This window comes from Delphinus delphis, chromosome 8 (genome assembly GCF_949987515.2).
Source record: "Delphinus delphis chromosome 8, mDelDel1.2, whole genome shotgun sequence".
Taxonomy (NCBI): Eukaryota; Metazoa; Chordata; class Mammalia; order Artiodactyla; family Delphinidae; genus Delphinus; species Delphinus delphis.
This window is the reverse complement of record NC_082690.1, coordinates 102,195,570-102,207,578: the sequence shown is the minus strand read 5'-3', so window position 1 is coordinate 102,207,578 and position 12,009 is coordinate 102,195,570.

Sequence of the window (12,009 nt, the reverse complement as noted above, 5' to 3'; positions counted from 1 at the left end):
TCCTTTCGTCTCTCAGCTAGCTCATTAAATACATCTTGTTTATCATCCAGCCTATCAACATGTGTGTCACCTGTCAGATGCAGCGTTAGTCTATTACCTGTCTACCTACCGTTCATCACCTGCTGTCATCTATCTTGGCTTCTATTTATCTATCCATGCACCCCACATCTAGTCCACAGGGCTCCTCAAGGTACCAGGCAAGCACCAGGTAAACGTCCTTGGCTTCCAGCTGCCGGACCTGCACGGATACCCCAGCCCTGCATTCCACCTCCAGCTGTGTGTAGTGAAAATGCTGTGTGATCTTGGAAAAATCACATAACATCTCTGTTTAGACTCCTCAACGTTCCTATATTGACAGAATCCATGCCTTTGTTCCAGTGATGACATTCTAAATAACATCTTTGAATTTGTTACCTTTTTTTTCTTTCAGAAAAAGTCTTTTGCTTGTTCAAAACAGCACAAAACGGCATTGCACTATGGCAATGAGTCTCACCAGTTCCCTTTTAACTATCCCTGTGAGGTAGAGCAGGAGAGACATTATCTTAATTCACATTTCAGTTATCGCTTCTAAGACAAGGAACTCATGGGAAAGAAAAGAGAAACTGGTTGAAAATGAGGATTCCTCAAGATGGCACAAAGAATGGACACCTAGAGAGGTTCCTTTTCTTCTCTGGCCTCAGTTTCCCCATCAATGAATTGAGGTCACTAGATTCATGAGCTCTGAGGTCCCTCTCATCTCTGGAGAGCCCCTGACTTTAACAGGAAGTCCATGTGGCAACCTGAGTTCACTCTTCACTTCCTCCTAGACTGTCTCACCAGGGAGGGGCAGTAGGCTGACTGGTCTGATTCCTCGGGCTCTAAGCTGCCCCCACCCATTGTATCCTGGACATGTTGAAAAACCACCACTCCCAAACCTACCCTAAGTTCAACAGCAGATAAGGTAGGCAGAAGCCAGAGTCCCCACAAGAGCCAGAGACCAAGCTCAAGTAACAAGTTCCCAAAGGTACAGGAGGAGAGAGGCCCAAGGGCTTGTGGGGAAAGATTGCTGGTTGGACCTCTGACACTTGACTTCCAACTCCAGCTACAGCTTATTGAGCAGAGCCCTTGGCTAAGTCAACCAGAGAAATAGGCAGCCAGACAGAAGCAACGAGAGGATGGTATGAACATACTTCCTAAGGCAACAGGTATGACCTACAGTCCTAGTAAATGCTCGGGACTCCATGACACCTCCTCATGCCCCACCTCAGCTCCATTCAGGCATCCAGCCCTTGAGGAAGAAGTCGGTGAAAGAACACAGAAGGAGGTGAGAGGGAAAAAAGAGGAAGAGGTGAAGCCAGAGGACATTCCCCGACCCCAAATTCATCCGGAAAAATCCATGAGAATGATGTGCCCTCTGGTGGCCAAAGGGAGACTCACTGGTGATTCCTGTGCCCCGTGTAACCTCCAAGGCTTGGGTCCCTGGAATAAGGGAAAAGGGGAGGGGGTTGGAGGAGCAAAGGAAGGTGCACTCAGGGGTCTTCCCCGGCCCCTGTCTAAGCAAACTTGACTAAGCAAACTCTACATCCTCCATGCTTCTACTCACTCAAGTTCTCATCCCTGCACTCTGCCCCTTAGTCCCTGCCTCCATCCTACCTGTTCTCTCCTCTTCCTCACAAGGCTGTCTAACAGGTCTCCCTGCCTAGAGTCCCTCCAACCTGCCCCACCAGCCATGCCAGAATAATCTTCCTAAAGTCCAGCTCCAGTTACATCTTTGCCCTGCTAGAAGGCTCTCACCAGCTCCCTTGTGGGTTAGGCAGGCTGATTTCATGGGCCTGTGACCTGTGCAGTCACATAAAAGCCCCACACTTAAGAAGGGCTTTGAGCTTGATTTAATGCTCTACTGTCACCCCTCTTGAAATTTTTACCAAGGGGGCCCTGCATTTTCATTTTGCACTGGGCCCCACAAATTTTGTACCTGGTCCTGGTGCTAGGAAAAGACTTTGGCCTGCATTGAAACCTTTGCACAGTCTGGCCTCAACTTACCTTGTGAATATCCTCTCCAACTAGGTATCACTGGTTGACACCTCCCTGCAGTTTGTGCCCTGCCACCAAGCTCTCTCACCTTCACGCTTTTGTTCAGGCTGATCGATTGCCAGTCACCTCCCTCACCTGGAATTCTAGATGTCCTTCAAGATCCAGTTCAAATATCGTCTTCTCATACCCACCTAGTCCTCTTCAAAGACTAATTATTACCACACATTTACCTCTCTCTAATCTGCAAACTCATTCATTCATAAATCTCTGTTGAGCATCTACTATGTGCAAGGCACTGTTCTAAGCTCTTCAGATATATCAGTGAACAAAAGATCTCTGCCGTTGGGGAACTTACATCTCGACTGGGGAAAGACAGGCAACAAACATAATACACGATAGTAAATATTAAGTGCCATGGGGAAAAGCTAGTCAGCTAAGGGGGGTCAGGATTGCAGAAGTGAGGTGAAGGGATGCAAAACAAGTTGCAGTTTTAGGCTGGTCAGTGCAGGCTTCACTGAGAAGGTGACACTTGAGCAAAGACTTGAAGGAGATAAGGGAGTGAGCTCTGCCGCTGTCTGGGGGAAGAGCATTCTAGGCAGAGGGTGCGGCCAGTACAAAGGTCCTGAGGCAGGTGCGGGCCTGGCTGTTTGAGAGTGTGGGGGTAAAGAGTAGGGGAAGAGGGCAGAAAGGTGATGTGGAGTCAGGCCTGGTGGGCCGCTGCTTTGGCTTTTTCTTGTAGTGAGGTGGGGAGCCACTGTAGTGACATGACCTGACTGGCTGAGAATAGAGTGAAGGGGCAGGGCAGGGTTTCCTTCTGGAAACCCTGAGGAGGCTTTTATGACAATTCAAGTGAGAGATGACCATGGCTCAGAGCAAGGCAGCAGTGGTGGAAGTAGTGAGAACTGGTCAGATTTGTGATAGATACAGCCAACAGGATTTCTTTCTTTCTTTTTTTAAAAAATCAATTTATTTATTTATTTTTGGCTGCGTTGGGTCTTCGTTGCTGCGCATGGGCTTTCTCTAGCTGCAGCGAGTGGGGGCAACTCTTTGTTGCGGTGCGCGGGCTTCTCACTGCGGTGGCTTCTCTTGCTGTGGAGCACGGGCTCTAGGCACGCGGGCTTCAGTAGTTGCGGCATGCAGACTCAGTAGTTGTGGCTCACGGGCTCTAGAGCGCAGGCTCAGTAGTTGTGGTGCATGGGCTTAGTCGCTTTGTGGCATGTGGGATTTTCTCGGTCCAGGGCTCGAACCCGTGTCCCCTGCATTGGTAGGCGGATTCTTATCCATTGTGCCACCAGGGAAGTCCCCGGACAGGATTTCTTTTCTTTTCTTTTCTTTTTAATATATAAATTTGTTTATTTATTTTTGGCTGCATTGGGTCTTCCTTGCTTCTTAGGGGCTTTCTCTAGTTGTGGTGAGCGGGGGCTACTCTTCGTTGAGGTGCGCGGACTTCTCATTGCAGTGGCTTCTCTGGCAGAGCACGGGCTCTAGGCACGCGGGCTTCAGTGGTTGTGGCACACGGGCTCAGTAGTTGTGGTTTGTGGGCTCTAGGCGCGCGGGCTTCAGTAGTTGTGGCACACGGGCTCAGTAGTTGTGGCTTGTGGGCTCTAGAGAGCAGGCTCAGTAGTTGTGGCGCATGGGCTTAGTTGCTCTGCGGCATGTGGTATCTTCCTGGACCAGGACTTGAACCCATGTTCCCTGCATTGGCAGGCGGATTCTTTTTTTTTTAATAAATTTATTTATTTTATTTATTTACTTTTGGTTGCGTTGGGTCTTCATTGCTGCACACCGGCTTTCTCTAGTTGCGGCGAGTGGGAACTACTCTTCGTTATGGCACGCGAGCCTTTCGTTGCAGTGGCTCCTCTTGTTGCGAAGCATGGGCTCTAGGCGCACGGGCTTCAGTAGTTGTGGCACGTGGGCTCAGTAGTTGTGGCTCGCGGGCTTAGTTGCTCTGCAGCATGTGGGATCTTCCCAGACCAGGGCTCGAACCTGTGTCCCCTGCATTGGCAGGCGAATTCTTAGCCACTGCACCACCAGGGAAGTCCCGGCAGGCGGATTCTTAACCACTGTGCCACCAGGGAAGCCCCCGACAGGATTTCTTGATGGATTGGTTTAGGAGTTATGTGAGAGAGAAGAGCTAAGGATAATTCCAAGCTTTCCAACCTGAATAACTGAAAACAAAACAAACACAAAAGTAAAGGCTCTACCACAAGCCCCAGACCAGGTAGAAACCAATGGATAGGACCTGTGGTCCAGGGCAGCCATGTTGCCCACTGGAATCAGGGAAGGCAGGGGTTACAGATCCCCAGCACCAGAGGCACAGGGGCCTTAGGAGAGCAGTCCCCTGCATGGATGCGCCAGGAGGGGAAAAGCCAAAGGGAGCCCAAGGTGTTGGATGGAAGACACCTTCATTCTCACCCCTGTGAACCATTGCAACTCTTCTCCATCTTTCTCCTGCCAACCAGTGAAGCCAGAAAGCCTGCTCAGGCAGGCCAGGCCGGGGGGTAAGGAGAGTGGTCCAGAATTGCCCTCTGATCAAGAGTCAGGTAACAGGGTGTGGCAAACCGACACATGCCCTCTGACTCACAGAGACCCTCCCATCTCGCTGAGCTTTGCTCTCTCTTGATGTCTCTGAACTCTCATCATGCATTTTATTTATTTATTTTTAAACTTTATTTATTTTATTTATTTATTTTTGGCTGCATTGGGTCTTTGTTGCTGTGCCCGGGCTTTTCTCTAGTTGCGGCGAGCAGGGGCTGCTCTTCGCTGCAGTGCGCAGGCTTCTCATTGCAGTGGCTTCTCTTGTTGCAGAGCACGGGCTCTAGGCGCCCGGGCTTCAGTTGTGGCTCGCGGGCTCTGGAGCACAGGCTCAGTAGTTGTGGCGCACAGGCTTAGTTGCTCCGCAGCATGTGGGATCTTCCCGGACCAGGGCTCGAATCCGTGTCCCCTGCGTTGGCAGGCGGATTCTTAGCCACTGTGCCACCAGGCAAGCCCCATCATGCACTTTATCGCCATTACCATACACCATATTGAATTTAGGACATTTCAGAGATGCTAGAGTGTGGGCAGATGTGCATCTTAGAACTGATGGACTAGAATATGTTTATTATTCCACCAGGATGTGAGCTACACTAGGACAGGAACTCCCAGGCTCCTTCCCTTTTCTCAGGGCTAACCCACATGGAGAGCTGCATCCTATGTGGATATACTCACACTCACAAGTGGGAGGCATTGTTATTTCCCTCATTTTTCTCAGAAGGAAACTGAAGCATAGAGAAGCCTGGTCCCTTGCCAGTGGGAGTGGGAACAGGGGAATGAACTTTGGGCTTCTCCGCCCACGAGAGGTGGGTTGTGTAGAGTGGTGGGCAAACACACAGACCCTGCTGCCAGGCTGCTCCTTAGCAGCGATGTGATCTTAAGTAAGCCTCTTAACGTCTCTCTGCCTTAATTTCCCCATCTGTTAAATGGGGATAATAAAAGTACCTACCTCACAGGGCTGATTTGTGAGGCTATAATGAGACGATACATGAAACAGGCCAGGACAGAGCCTGGTGGACAGCCAGCGCTTTGTGCGGGCTGCTGTTATTATTAGGCAGACTAGCCAGCCTCCCTGAGGCTTCTTTTAAGTCTCTCTACTATATCCTCCCCACGTTCCAGAAGCACAGCACTGGATCAGATGTGAGAGTCCATCCTGGCCCCAGCTCTGTCACTAATGGATCATGTGAGCCATTAGGTAACTCCCTCGCCCACTTGGGGCCTCAGGCTTCTTCTTTGCTCTCTGTGTGGTCTTCCATAATGCTGTCGACTGAATGTGTGTCTGCCCCCCAAGATTCATATGTGGAAATCCTAATCCCCCCGAGGTGATGGTATTTGGAGGTGGTGCCTCTGGGAGGTGATTATGTCATGAAGGCAGAGCCCTCATGAATGGGATGAGGACCCTTATAAAAGAGACCCCACAGAGCTCTCCGGTCCCTGCACCGAGTGAGGACACAGCAAGAAGACAGCTGTCTATGAACCAGGAAGTGGACTTTCACCAGACATTGAATCGGTGGCACCTTGATCTTGGACTTCTCAACCTCTAGAGATATGAGGAATAAGTTTCTGTTGTTTATAAGCCACGAGTCTATGGTATTTTGTGACGGCAGCCCGGACAGACTAAGATAATCTCCCAAACCCTAAGCCAGTGACAATGTCACTCTTGTCCTTCTTCGCCCATGACTTGGCACTGTGCCTGGGGTGGAGGAGACAGTGTTCCTGCCAGCCTTGCTCATATGTGCCTAGCGCAGCAGGAAAGTCCAGCTGCCCACGGAGGTCACTGTATACCGACTTGGGGGGAAGGGGGGAGGAGGGGAGAGGGAGAGAGGAAGGGGCATCAGGCAGGGAGGCCACCTTCAGTGTCTGTTCTCCTGGGAGGAGGTGCTATTTGGACCGACTCACATTCCCATACTGGGCCACTGTCTACAGGCAGAGTTCTGCCACCTCCATCGCTAAGGTTGGGCATTCTGGATGGAAAGCCAGGCTGCCACGTTGGCAGACGCAACGTCGGTGGGAGGCGAAGGGGAAAGCAGAAGTGGGCGGTTTTTACTGGGGCTCAGAGGGGGATACCCAAGGTGGATGATCTGGGGCCTGTGGGAGCACGGGGACTGGAAGAAGCAGCAAGGAAGGCTTCTTAGAGGAGGTGATGCAGAGTCAGACCCCAAGGATAAGCAAAGGACTGCAAGGCCTGGCAGAAATAGGAGCAGCCTGTGGAGGCATGAAGGAGGCCGCTCTCAAGGAGTTCCCATCTCACAGGGATGGGCCAAGAGCAGCCTCAGACCTGGAGCTGGCAGAGGGGAGTCGGTACCAGCTGGCTGTAACTGGCTTCCTGGAGGATGAGGGGCGGGGGAGGCCGGCCAATGACTCATCAGTGTCATTGGCCTGAGATGATGTCCCCGCGTACCCAAAGCTGCATGGTTGCTCCTGGCTGGCCGGCAGCAGGTGTGTCTGGGGGAACACTCCTACTTTCCCTACCACCTCACCATCCTCCCTAGGGAGGACAGTGCCTGAGGTCCCCAGCCCCAAGGACAGCAGGGACATTTTCTGGCCCTGGTGGTGTCCTTAGTGGTTCCAACAGTGCTGGGCACATAGCAGGCTGTGAATCCCTGGAGAACGAAAGCCACAGGACTTTGGCCCTCCTTGTTCCCTTTGCCCTCAACTCCCTTCCCCTATGTAACTGCATGGCTCTCTCTGTGCTTAAATGTCTCCAGAGGAAGCCCTCTCTAGCCCCCAACTCAAAACTGCATCCCTTGACGAATGAACAGGCAAGGATATCATGGGAATGCCATCAGCCAAGTCCAGAACGGAGGAAATTCTGTCCACAGAACAAGCCACTGTGTTCTTAAGAAAAAAGAAAAGAAATAGGGCAAAAGAGGAAAGAAAGGCTGTTACAGGTTGAAATCCATCAACCAAATGCAGTGTGTGGAATGTACTTAGACCCCGATTCAAAGAAATCAGTTGTATAAAGATTCATGGCAGAGTTCTGGAGATCGGTTGCACAACAATGTGAATGCACTCACTATTAAACTGGACACTTGAAAATGGTAAATTTCATGTTCTGTGTATTTTCCCACAATTAAAAAAAGGTTTTTTTAAAGATATTCATGGACCAACTGGGGGATGTGAACACTGTGTGGATATTAAACAACATTAAGGGATTATTAGTTTTTAAAGTGTGATATATATCTTACTGAAAAGAGTCTGAATTTCCTAGAGATACAAACAGACCTATTTACAGATGAACTGATACAATGTCTGGGATTTGCTTTTAAATAATCCAGAAGAGAAGGAGATGTGGGGAGATAAAGATAAACCAAAATTGGCCATATTTGTTGAAGCTGGGATACATCAGTGTTCACTGTTCCTCTCTCTCTCTCTCTCTCTCTCTCTCCCTCTTCTTTTGGGTGTGTTTGAAAATGTCCACCATTGGGAATTCCCTTGCAGTACAGTGGTTAGGACTCCGTGTTTCTACTGCTGAGGGCCCGGGGGTTTGATCCCTGGTCGGGGAACTAAGATCTCACAAGTCGCGCAGTGTGGGGGAAAAAAGTCCATGATCAAAAGAGTAAGAAAAGAAAAAAGAATGGTGCCCTTCCGTCACGCCCAGTACTCTTCCCTGCTGGACACACTGAGAAGCCCCTAGTTTGCCGTCTGCCTCCCCTGGAATGGGGGTGTGGGGAGAGCCGGGGTGCTCTCTCGCTTGTTCACAGCTATATTCAAAACACCGGAACCGTGAATGCCTCTCGTCCCGCTGGCAGCTGTGAGCCCGGGTCTGCGTGGCCCCTCGAGCCTGAGCTTTGAACAGCACAGTGATCTTAACCTGGGAGGGCCATGGATTAGTCTCTCTGAGGCCAACAGCTCACCCAGGAAGGTGTGGGTGCCATGGTGGGCAAGTGGTTGGGTCAAGGAGAGGGAGTGGAAGCGACAGGGCAGGGTCTGGAAAGGAGAAGCCCTTCCCTCTGCCCTGTCCCCTAGGGCAGCCCGAGCTCATGTGGACATCATTGTACCTGGCACTGCTTTTGTAGCCTCCGAATACCAAGTCCAGCCTGAGCCAGGGTCAGAGGTCGCTGAGGGAGGCCAGGGCCAGCAGGCGGGACCCAGCAGGGGCCCAGGAGCCTTTCAGGAGAAAGGCAGGTGAGGGACAGGGCTCCCAACACCCTCAAAACCCTCAGCTTGGTTCCCAGACATCATCACCTGAGACAGGTGTGATGAGCACCCCTCCACATTGCTGTGAGCCCCTCCAGTGGGTGCTGCCAGGCACAGGGCATGATCCCAGCAGGGGCCAGGCCCTGGAGGGCTCTGGAAGTTGGCACGGCAGGGGCACTGGGCACCACTATCATGCTCCCGAGCAAAGGAGGTGTGAGCACTTGTCTCGAACGAGCTTCCTGACTCCCATCTGCGTCCACTCCAGCCCCAACCCCTGAACCCACCGTGGGTCCCCAGGCTCTGGAGGGAAGGTGTGCCAGGGTCTTCCTAAAGCACAAACAGGCCATGGCGTGCCGGAGACAACAGCTCTGCAGTCAGACAGACCTGGGCTCAGCCAGGTTCTGCTCCTTTAGCCGCTCTGGGATGGCAGGCAAGGTACCACATGCAGCTCAAGGTGCCTCAGTTTCCTCACCTGTATCATGGGCACAAGGTCGGGTGACCCACAGTGGAGACCAGGGCAGGTGTCCTGTCTGCACCCCACAGTTCCCAGCACCGTGGCTGCCCAGGGGCGTTCATCCACGGCTGTGCAAGCTGGCCCTGCAGGGTGCTCGTCCCAGCCGCTGCTTCCCCGGGCCTCCTAGGTGCGGGGCCTGAGGAGACCTGAGGCTTTGCTGTTGGTGTTAGGGAGGCCAGAAAGGTGGCTCTGTTTCCTTTCTCTTCCTTTCTCGTGGTGTACTCTGTCCACGGAGCGCGGCTATTTGCTCGAGGGAAGAAAGGGACTGGCCAGATTCGGTGATATGAAGGCACCTGGTTCCAGGAAGGTGGGAAACAGACACACTGGTGTGCTGTGGAGTCACCTCACCTGTCACACCTGCAAGCAGCAGCCCCCACCCTGCCTTGGGGAGGTCAGCTGGTGCCCCCTTCCCAAAAGGCCCTCCGTGGGGACAGACGCAGAGGCTGCAATCCCCTCAGAGGTGCTCTCGCACCCCAGCCCCCAGCCTCCTCCACACCTCAGGGGTGTGCAGGACTTCACACCGTGAAGGCAGTCTCATTCCAGCCGCTCTGCAGCCTGGCTGTGTGTGTGAGGAATGGGGTGGGGGGGGCCCTGGAAAGGGAGAGCAGGTTGGAGGAGCCGCGGAGTCCGGACCAGAGCAGTGACGGGACTGGGCGCTGCACGGGGCCCAGCCGGTGACCCTCCCCCTTTTCCAACCGTGCTCCCCCCTTTCCAACCACGGCCGTACACACTGCAGTTTCTCTTCAAGGAGGGAAGGGGCTGCTTCTTCCCTGGTCTCGGACTGCCTTTGCCCTCAGGGCTGTTACTGGTCTCCAAAAAGAGCTCCCTGACTGGACCCCAAGGAGGGCAGTTGTGAAGGGTGGCAGGTGGCCGCCTTCAGAGCACAAAGGAGTACTGGGGACAAGGGGCGGGGGTACGGCTCAGGGGTCGGGCGGCGGCATCCTCTTCCCCAGCTCCTTCACCTGGTCGTGGCTGGACTCCAGCATCACACCTGGAGAACGTCACCACCATCAGCCACTCGGGTCGCTGATATTTGCAAAGGAGGCTTTCTTGGTGTCACAGGCTCTAGGACTGTGGCTCTGGCCCAGGTGGCAGACCCCTACGTTCAGAAACTCCCTTCTGCACTCTGGGTGGAGCCATTCCCCGGGCTCCACTCTCTCCACCTCTCCCTGGAAGCCCAGAGGTGCCCACAGGCAGCTCCCAGCCACACATGCTCACGGAGTCCCTGGGGTCCTGGCCGAGGCTGGGCAGATCCCTGCCACCCAGGATGTGGGGCTTAAGCCGTGGAACAACCACGTCACCAGCAGTCACCATGGCAGCCACCTCATGCAGAGGACCACACTGCAGGGACCGGCCCGCACTGCACAAACGTCGCATAGGAATACGCACCAAGAGGTCAGCAGACAAACATTTATTAAGCACCTACTATGCACCGGACCCTATGCAGGGCGCTAGGAAAATGGAGTCAATGCAATCCAGCCCTCGCCCGGAAGGAGCTCACAGTCTAGCGGGCCAAACCTTCAATCATAATGAACAGCCGCGAAGGTGCACTTAGCTTCACAATTGCACGAGGAGCTTTTATGTAAGTTCTCCCAACTGTCAACACCCAGCAACACAGCCACATTGTTTTAAAAGCACATTGGCATAAATGTAAACACAGTCACACGATTGAAAGGACGGACAGCGACCACCTGTGACAATTCACAGTCTGTGTTTCAGAGCCAAACTTTCAGCATTACTTATTTCTTCCTCTTAGGAAGGATACAAGTTTTGCCAATTTGCCGAAATGGTGGTAGAGATACAGGGTAGTTCTATGGCCCCCTGACATCACGCGCTGGTGCAGCCGCCCTCGACACGAGGGGTCCTGAATCCTTGCCCTCTTCCCCCCACCACACCACAAATCTTCTGGTCTCCCCTGGAAGAGGGCCCCAGATGTCTCTGGGCTCTTTCTCCCGAGCTCGTCAGATGGGGAGAAAGGACCACTTCCCATGAGTCAACCACGCTGAGATCACTCACACCTGGTTGAGCCCACGGGGGACACCAGCTCAGACGGGCACACAGCACAGCGCGCTCAAGCCCACACCCTTCCTTATTTAGGGACCAGCTCTCTGGTCAGTCTCAAAACCTGATGGGGTTGGTGTCACACAGGAGCAACTGCCCTGGGAGCCCTGCCTCTGCCCCGCCCCTCCCCGGCTGCACGGGATCCATCAGCAGTCCAGGTGCAGAGGGTGGATGGCCCTATTTATCCCACTCACCCCCGGATTCTGAACGGGACAGTGAAGTTTGGGATCTGAGAGCCCTCTGTGCCTCTCTTGAGAGCCCCCTTCACCAAAGAGGAAAAACACAACCCTACACAGATTCAGTTGGTGACGGTTAATTTAGGAGGATAAGGGGTTAGGAATCTGGTGAAGAGATCCAAGTGGACCCACCTCTGGGTCTGGGGAACAGGAAAACCAGCCAAAGGCTTGGTGTAATTAAGCCGAGGAGAGGGCGGGCAGACCATGAGGCTGAGCGTTCAGCGCTGAAAGGTTGGGGGCGTTCAGGACCCCACCGCCTGCCTTCCTTTCCTGGGGCAGGGGGAGGGGAGGCTTCTCTTTCCCTGCACACTGGGCACAGCCAGGGCACTTTGTAAAGGTCATGTTAAGTCTCAGCTCCTCCCCTGGGCCCCCCAGTGTGGCCTGTCTTGGACAGACAGAGGCTTACCAAGTGACTCAGAAGGTACATGTTAAAGGTGTTTCTGACCCCATTTGGAGGACACGGGTAAGGGGAGGGGGCGAGGTGCCCTGCTAACTGACTCGGCCTCGGTC